An 8,411-nucleotide genomic window follows, 5' to 3' on the forward strand; every position below is an offset into this window, starting at 1 on the left:
AAGCACCGACGAAAGGACGAAGGACAACCAGGGACTCCCTCGCCGTAGACTGCCGTATATACCTGGGGGCCAGGACCCGTAACATAAACCTCCGGCTCCGAGCTCGTTTTAAACTGGGCACCGCCGGTCCGGAGCGGATCATTCGGTGCTGTGAAGTGTTAAGATTTGGTTCGCAGACACATCCGGCCTGTGCCTGGGCCTGTGCCTACATAAGGTCGCCCGTCTACGGCTATTACACAAGGCCTCTGACCCCCTGGCCAAAGGACACGATTGGTGGGCAAAGTGTGGAGACCTTACACAGGGACCCAGGAAAACCCTGCGTAGGGGTTGTGCTCGTAGTGCGACCGTCAGTCGCTCGCTGAAGGTCTACCAGAGCCAACGCGGCTAGTGCGTGTACCAGAAGACTGTCCTCCATAAAGACCAAGACCCCTACAGTATACCTGAACGCTGCTAGTGAGTAGAACAGTGCACACTAGTACCACCGAAGTAGTTTTGTTAAAGTTGTTTAGTGAAGTAGAATGAAAGTCTGAAGTCTCTACAGGAGAACATTGAATCCTCAACCACTAGTGACTCTTCTTCGGGTGTTTCCAACGGTGTCTAATGAAAAGTGAACTACAAAAAAAGTCTGACAAGCGAACTAAAAACTAACGGAAACGATACAGTGTCCAGTAGTAGTGCAGCAGTGTAGCAACTCGATAAACAGATAAGCTGCAGAATCTGGCGTGACGGTGAAACGGTATCTCGAGCTCGAACCTGCTGCTTCACGGTGATGTGATTTCTGTAAGTATCTCCCGAATTCCACTTCCGCACAACGATTCTACTTTATAGCCCTTTCAGTTTTATTCATTCTCTGGATCTGCGTGAGGTCTAGACGGAGTTTTTTGTTTTGTTATTTGTGGTCTTTCAAATTCCTGAAAAAAATCTGCGTTCATTGTGCTGATTCTACGCTTTCGTAGCTCGCGAAGAAGAGTTCTTCCTGATTGCGCTGGTTGCCGGGTTTCCGCCGTCAACAGGCACAGGTTCAAGGAGGAGCAGCGCGTTCGCGACGCACTCGAGCGATTAATCCAATCTGGGCTACCGGTCACAATCGGGTGGGTTCGGAGCGCCACGCCAGAGACCAGTCCAGTGTTGTCCGGTACCAACCTCGACCTCAACCGAGGTGGGCGCCTATGCGAACCATGAGGAAGCACGCTGACGGTCGCGGTCGTCTGCATTTTATTGGCGTTTTTTGTGTTTTATTTTTCGAACAAACTTTGGAAAGCTATACGCACGCACACACATGACACACCGCGGTCACGGTTGGGATGAGTTCGAGCTTGTCCACTACCAGCGGACCACTTCGGTCCAGTTTTTGGCCGCGGCCGTGCTGCCCGAGGCTACGAGGGTTTCCGTGGATTAGTTTCCCATGACTCATGCACGCAAACGATTAGCCATAATCGCACACCACGATCGACAGTCGTGTCGAGTCATATTCGAATGGTACTAATCGACCATCGAAGTTCTGCCACCGCGGTGCGCCATGCATCGTGGGTGAACCGATCCACTCCATTAACCTAACGAGAAGCTAATCTGAAAGTCTAGGGTGTACTTCTCCCCCGCCTTTAAAAGCCCGCACAGCACGTGCGCATATCGTATGGTGACGATGCAGGTGTAACACCGGTGCTCGAAGCCCTTGGCGAGTGATGTACGCGCCGGCGCGTACTCATCCCATGGTTAACGCATGAGACCGCACCCAAATAATGCGAGAATGACGGATGACACGAGGATGGAATTGATGTTTAAACATTAATGAAGCCGACGAAATTATTACGAGCCGGTGAGTGGAACAAGTGGACACTTCATGTGTGACTCATTCAGAGAGCATTTGATGGTTGGCCGTGTGTATCCGATCAAATTGCGTATCAAGGATTTAGAGTACACCAACGCACCACGATGCCACCGTGAACTTGTCACTGACCTTAGCTGCGTGGTGTCGAAGGTTCGATCTTCCACTTTTGGATTTATTCAGTTTTCTAGCAAACCGGAACCACGTCTAGTGGTTCCTCGTCTCGATTAGATGTCGATTCGTTCGTAGCCCCTGGCGGAAGGAAGACCTCTCCGAGCTGACGCCCAAACACAGCCCAACATCCGGCCACCACGGTCAACACCAGCGAACAGCGAAAGATAAGGAAGGAAGTGGATGCTCGCCACCACCACCACCAACCACCGCGTCATATAACTCGTCAGCTTCCTCCAATTGTGCCCTCTCGGTGTGTTGTGGCGCCCGCTGGCACCTGGCACTGTTTGCGCCATTTACTTTTCACTTTGACCCACCGATAATTGATCTTTTCTGCTGAATCTTTCGAGACGCCGCTTTTCGCACTCCCACTCCAGAGTGATCGCTCGGCACGTGCGCGCGTTTTCGCTGCGATCGCGCACGCTCGCGATTACTCAACACGAAAACCGCGCCTGCGGCCAGTCCCCGCGTAAAATCTCGGGTCCCGCACCACGCAACGCAACGTACAATTGAAGAATTGGACTCCACCATTCCGTACTGAACTCGTGTTTTCACGCCCGCGGTACCGAGTGGCTGGCGCGTGGTGTAGATCTTCATTACCCAGGTCTTTGGGGCCACCACCATCGCCACAATTCGATTGTTTCAGGCTGCGGAGCGGGAGGCCCATTTGCCCTGCGACTGGCGGACTGCCAAGCTCACTGAACTAGATGCGAGATTTCCAAACACACCTTCACATCGATCGCTGATCGATTGATCTGCGAGTGCATCGCGCGATCGAGCGTTCTTTTTTCATCTCTTCTTTCCATCGCAGGTTTTTAGTTTTTTTGCTCATTTCGGGCCAACATGGCGGGTCTCGCAATTGATTGGATTCAGTACGGCTACGGCCAGACGGCGTAAATGCTAAAGATCGAGAGGTGCGAGAGTAGGACACTTGTGTCGAGGTGTTTTTTTACATGCTGTTGTCTTGAGAAAATGCAAATTCGCCCCTTCTCTTGCTTGGGCGCCTCAACCACCAACCCTCACCTGGGTGGCGTAATTGTCAATTGAATTACCATTGCATTCTTCAGCCACCGCCCCAAAAGAAGAAGAAAAAAAGATCCCAACCCGAGGCTGAGACCCGACGCCGAGTCACCGCGTCGTGTCTTTAGCAACATTAATGTGGTTGCGGTTACGGTTTTTGGGCAATTGGCGGCCACCAGCTCAAGTGAGAAGTGGCCTGATGTCTGGTGCGCCAATTGAAGATACGACCATCACTTTTTCTTTCTTGCGCTGTGCAGTCAATTGATCCGTTAATTGTTGGTCCGGAAAACGGAAACGGATTTTTAAACTTTCAAATCCATTAACGGGAGGTGGGGTTTATCCAGAAGGAAGAGTGGGAGGAGAATGATGATATAAGCCACCATTGGGATGGGCTTCCATTGTTTCAGTTTGGATATTGCCCCTCAACAAGAAGCACATCAATAAATTTCCCCCACGATAACAGTCGCTGCGCCCCTTAATAAATAAAATAGTTCACCGTGTAATGTTGAGCTGCCAGAATGACATTTGGTTTGCGAAGATTGCAACTTACCCTTAATTTGAACTAATTCCATCGCCACTCGAACGATCAATCACACGCGACACATCATTTCGAACTCATCAGCAGGCAGCAGGAAGGAAAAGGAAGGCGCTTGGATGACGCACCAACAACCTGCAACTCTGGGCCGGGCGGGAGGACCTGTCCTTCCCATGATCGCTCATGCTCCCCCTTCACTCCCATCTGGCCCATCAGAGTGGCTCAATCGATACGGCGCGAACTCATCCATTCGTTTTTTTTTTTTTTCAAGAACATACTGAACACGCTATCCTGTCCTGCTATCGAAAATAGAATCGACCGACCGACCGACCGACAGTTGATGGTGGTGTTGGGCGATGTGGGTAAAGTTCGTGGACATTTCAAGGCTACACCACCGGCCGTACCGCTCCGGTTCCCGCCGGTGTGAAGGTTCTGGGCGGTATTCGATCGGCACCACCATCGACCATCGACTATCCGCAATCGGCGGTGGTGTGTCAAGGTTCCACTTTCCACACCCTTTCGAATCCCTGACCACTCTCCCCCCCCCCCCCCCCCCCCCCCCCCCCCCCCCCCCCGACCGGGAAGGTGGTAAACCGATCAAACATTAGCCCTTTTTCCCTTTGAGACCGGTGCGTCGGCTGTGCGAGCGTATTTAGTGTCTTCCTTCATTCATGACATTTGAATGTCATTCAAATGGAACAACTAAATGACGTGGCGTTCAACAAACGTGAGACGGTGGGGTGGGACCTTGGCGCTACTACTCACCCAAACGGCGTGTAAAGGCGCCTTGGTGGTATTAGTCCTTGTCCTGCCCTGCCCAGCAAGTCCTTCTCGTTCCTCCGCTACACGACAATCAATAACTTGCTCGGCCATTCACCTATCACTCAACGAGCGCCAGCAGCAACAGCAGGTACGCTGAAGTGAAGTCAAACAAGCTGGCAAACGAAAGGGGTGCAGGAACTGAGCGGTGTCCTGACGAACACCGCGCCCTACTTTTTGCTGGTTTTCCGTGCGTTCTACCGTCACGCCTCTCCAGGATTCGTCAGGACTTCGTTTTTTCTGGTTTTTTTTTGGGTTTTTTTTGTGTTGTGTTGTGCTGTTTTGTTTCTCCATTTTCTCCTGATGAGAAAGTAACCGCGCCTACCGTTGCGTGAGACCTTCATTTATTTTTATGACATATTTCACCTTTCGCCGTGGCTGGTGTCTTCTCAAATGTACCGTGCCGGTGCCAGCAGCCCTCCCCCTTCATCAACGCCACTCCATCTAACTACCCTACACGGTTTTGTTCGATGTTCTACTGTCGGGGCGTGTGCGTGCAACGTTCGACACTCACTGACGACGGCGTCGGTGACACGGAAGAGCGCACGGCACCGGGCCGAGCCCATTACAAAACAACCCATCACGGTGACCCTTTACTCAGCAGAACGCTGGAGACAAGCGCCGGGCTAGAGGATTCTTCGAATGCAGTCAAATCCACCTTCTGCATAAACCTAATGTGTCCAATGTTGGAGTTTATAACCCAAAAGCAAGCATCGTAATTGACGAATTCGACGTAAAAGGATTCACTTCCCCGAGGGGTAGGAGTAGCAGATTGCTCCAAGAAATAAAAGCTCCGTTGGACACTTTGTCACACTTCCCTGGTTATGGATACGCGCGTGGAATACCCGGAAAAAATCTCCTGCTGCAGGAAGACGCGTGCAAAGAACCGTGACCAATTATGGACCTTGGCACTGGGAGAATTCACAGTGATCGTACATTATCGTTCTGTGGATCTTTTCGTGCCATCGTTCAAATTTGGTGCTCGCATCGTTGCGTCTGACCGTCTTCTTAGCAAATTGTCTTGCCCGCTACATCAACATCAAGGTGGAAATGCGTCGACGTTATCTGCGATCATAATCAACGGTGGATTTAATATAAAAAGGATTCCACTTCGTTTTATTGACAATTTGTTAATAAGTTTTAAATCTTCTGTCTTCTCTAAAGCTTATTTTCGGTCGTCTATTGCCAAGTTAATTTTTAATTTACCAAAGAATCAGTATCAGGATCAGCTAGAACTCGGTTGAAATAACATTCCATCAACCAACAAAGAGAAAATTGTATAAAGTGTAACATTCTCCATTTGCTTCAACCACTAAAATAAACCCACCTTGTATCACTTATCAATTACATCGCACGTAGGAACGCTGGGAAAGGAAAATCAAAATCTATTAACGGTCACCTCGTCTTGAGCGATTACCATTTTGTTGTGCGTTGGATAGCACATTGTTTGTCGCCCGTTTTATGTCGCATTTTTACAATCTTTTCCCAACCAAAAAGGTGAAAAAATAAAACCGAATCGTGAAGACATCGCTCGATATGCATTTCTCCCTCTCTTCCTTTATTTCTTTGTCTCGCTCTCTCTCTCTCTCTCTCTCTCTCTCTCTCTCTCTCTCTCTCTCTCGCTCTCTCTCTCTTTGCCAACCGGAGACTTAAACGAAATGAAATCAGAACCACGTTGAATAATTAAAAATGAAGAAAGCACCGTGCGAGAGCTCAAGGGGGAGTGGTCCAGTGGATTGTCCTTCCCAGTATGTCAAGCCTACGGCAAACCCTCAACCCCCCCTGACACCAAGGGTGGACAGACAGTAACAATCGGATAGAAAGGGCCACGGCAAGGCCGACGGGAACGAGAAATTGTTAATCTGAGTGACAAAACAATATGGCTGATGGCCCTAGCTAGTCGCTTGCTCCAACCAGGGGAAGCTGGATGCCGGGTGCGAAACATACCCAACAATGGGTACAACGTAGCATAAATATGCGCGGGCAGCAGCTACGCAAGTTGCCACAAAATCATTATTATCACAAATCGTGCTCCCACCCACGGCACAGAAGGGTCGCATCTCGCCTCGTAGAGTAAACACGGTATCGCGCGCAAAGATCGTGCTCTAATTTGCGATCTGATTGCTGCACTCCCCGAGCACAATCATGCGCACACGCCTGATTGCCACCCCGCATTCCGTCTTGGGAGTCAACCAGCAACGTGAGTAGCATTAAAACGATCATGCTGATGAAGATGATGATCATGATCTGTGCCCGTGTGTCTAGCAAAAAAAAAAGCCGCTGCGTTTGTTCAGCGCGTCTCCAACCAGAGAGAGACGATGAAAGAATTTCACTACGCGATCTGCGCTTCTACTTTCGTTTGCCCCCATCACGCTTTTTTTATATTGTTTCCATTTACTTTGTTTCATCGCGGGCGTGGAATGAGCTGTCCGTGTTTGCCTTCATTCGCTCTGCAGCTCTCGGCGGTCTCTGTGGCCTAAGGTGTAAAACGGTACTCGTCGTACCGATCGTGCACGGTGGCTGAGGTGGTGCTCGACCGAGCGAGCTAGCAGTGCGTAATTACGGGGAGAGGTATTGGGAAAATTGAAGACACAGGAAAATGCGGTGTTACTAACAGATGAGGGATACACCACCGCCGCCACCGCTTTCGAAGCGGCCTTTTGCCCTAATTTCTTACTGGGTGGTACGCCACCCCATCTCAACCTCCCGGGGCGGGGGGCGGGGAAGGCCATTCAGTGACATAAGGGTCGTCTAATTGATGCGTGGATTTAAGCGAGCTAACATTGTTTTCTTTTCGCAACAACGTGCCCTATCTCACACGCCGGGCGCATTCTTATGCATTCCATAACGCAATGCAACAGTTTTGGGGACTGCAGTTGTGAAACAGAAGATGCTCGGTCATCTGCTACTGCCGTTCATCTAATTATGTCGAAGAAGATGATAAATCACGCCGCTTGGCACGGTCTCCACGTGCCATGCCTTGCGCATTACGAAAAACAGCAACGAGCCACCCCGAAAATTCGTAATTACCTTCCGTTCCGTGCCGGCACCGTGAAACGAAACGCGCGCTTCGAGGCACAAGGGTTTAAGAGAGCCTGAGAGGGCCCTTTTCGGGCATGGTAATTATGTCGAGGCCCATTAAAATTTGTCCATTTGTGGGACCATCTCCTTTCGCTGGTTGCTCGCGCTCGTGTGCGCGCGCGGCCTTTCGCTGCTGATGATGGTGATGGTTGGCTTTTGATTTTCCACCACGCAACACCAAAAGCGCGCTACCAATTGTAGCAGCGGGCCCTGTGTGACTCCCATTAAATTGAGAGAGGCCCTCTAATTGGCGTGATTCATAAAATAAGGGCAGCGGCAGCGGCGGATACGAGTGTAATCAAATATTAGTTATCGTGCGCCAGCGCGCCCGCACAATCATGAAGCGCAGAAGAGCAGAAAAGAGTTTATTACGATTAGGAACTGTCACATCAAGGGTCTCCTGGCCCTGGCCTTAGTCAAGAGCTAGCAGGTAACACCAGGTGCGTAGTTGAGTTGGTTGAAGAGTTGCGAAACCCCTCTGCGCGGCACCAAACAAACGGATAAACACCGTATTACGTCCGTCTGACCGCTGATCGGTGCTGCTACAAACAGAAGCGTCAGCCTCGGCTGGCAGGTGTTGCCGGTGATCATCATCATTTTATGGTTTGTTTTATTTTAATACAAATTGTATCAACCCCCTACCCGGCATTGACACCACGCCTTTTATTCCGTTGCGTAAGGCACCAGCGAAAAGCGTGATCGAGATCAGTGAGCAAGCAAGCTGGTGCTGATGGGCGCCGAGCGTTCGGATGTAATTGAGAGAAATTGTTTCACCAAAAAACTATCCATCGTGCCATGGAATCAGGAAGAAAATGAAGCATCCTACGGTGTGTAGGCGTGTGATTTATGGTACAATCAGTTTATCACACACCCTTGCCGTCCATTGCTGCATTTACCACTTGCAGGAGGGGTTCGTCGCTTACCTTGTAACGCACGCAAGTCTTTTGATCACCTTCGGTC

General features: G+C 50.3%; 1 protein-coding gene across 1 annotated transcript in view; it reads left to right on the plus strand.

The window, feature by feature from the left end:
* The first annotated feature begins 668 nt into the window (after positions 1 to 668).
* Positions 669 to 8,411, plus strand: part of LOC126576012 (uncharacterized) — a 15,353-nt gene continuing 7,610 nt past the window's right edge. Inside the window, exon 1 of the mRNA XM_050237072.1 lies at positions 669 to 780. The gene's annotated coding sequence lies outside the window, so the exon portion shown is untranslated. The remainder of the gene's footprint in view (positions 781 to 8,411) is intronic.

Source organism: Anopheles aquasalis, chromosome 3, assembly GCF_943734665.1.
Source record: "Anopheles aquasalis chromosome 3, idAnoAquaMG_Q_19, whole genome shotgun sequence".
Taxonomy (NCBI): domain Eukaryota; kingdom Metazoa; phylum Arthropoda; class Insecta; order Diptera; family Culicidae; genus Anopheles; species Anopheles aquasalis.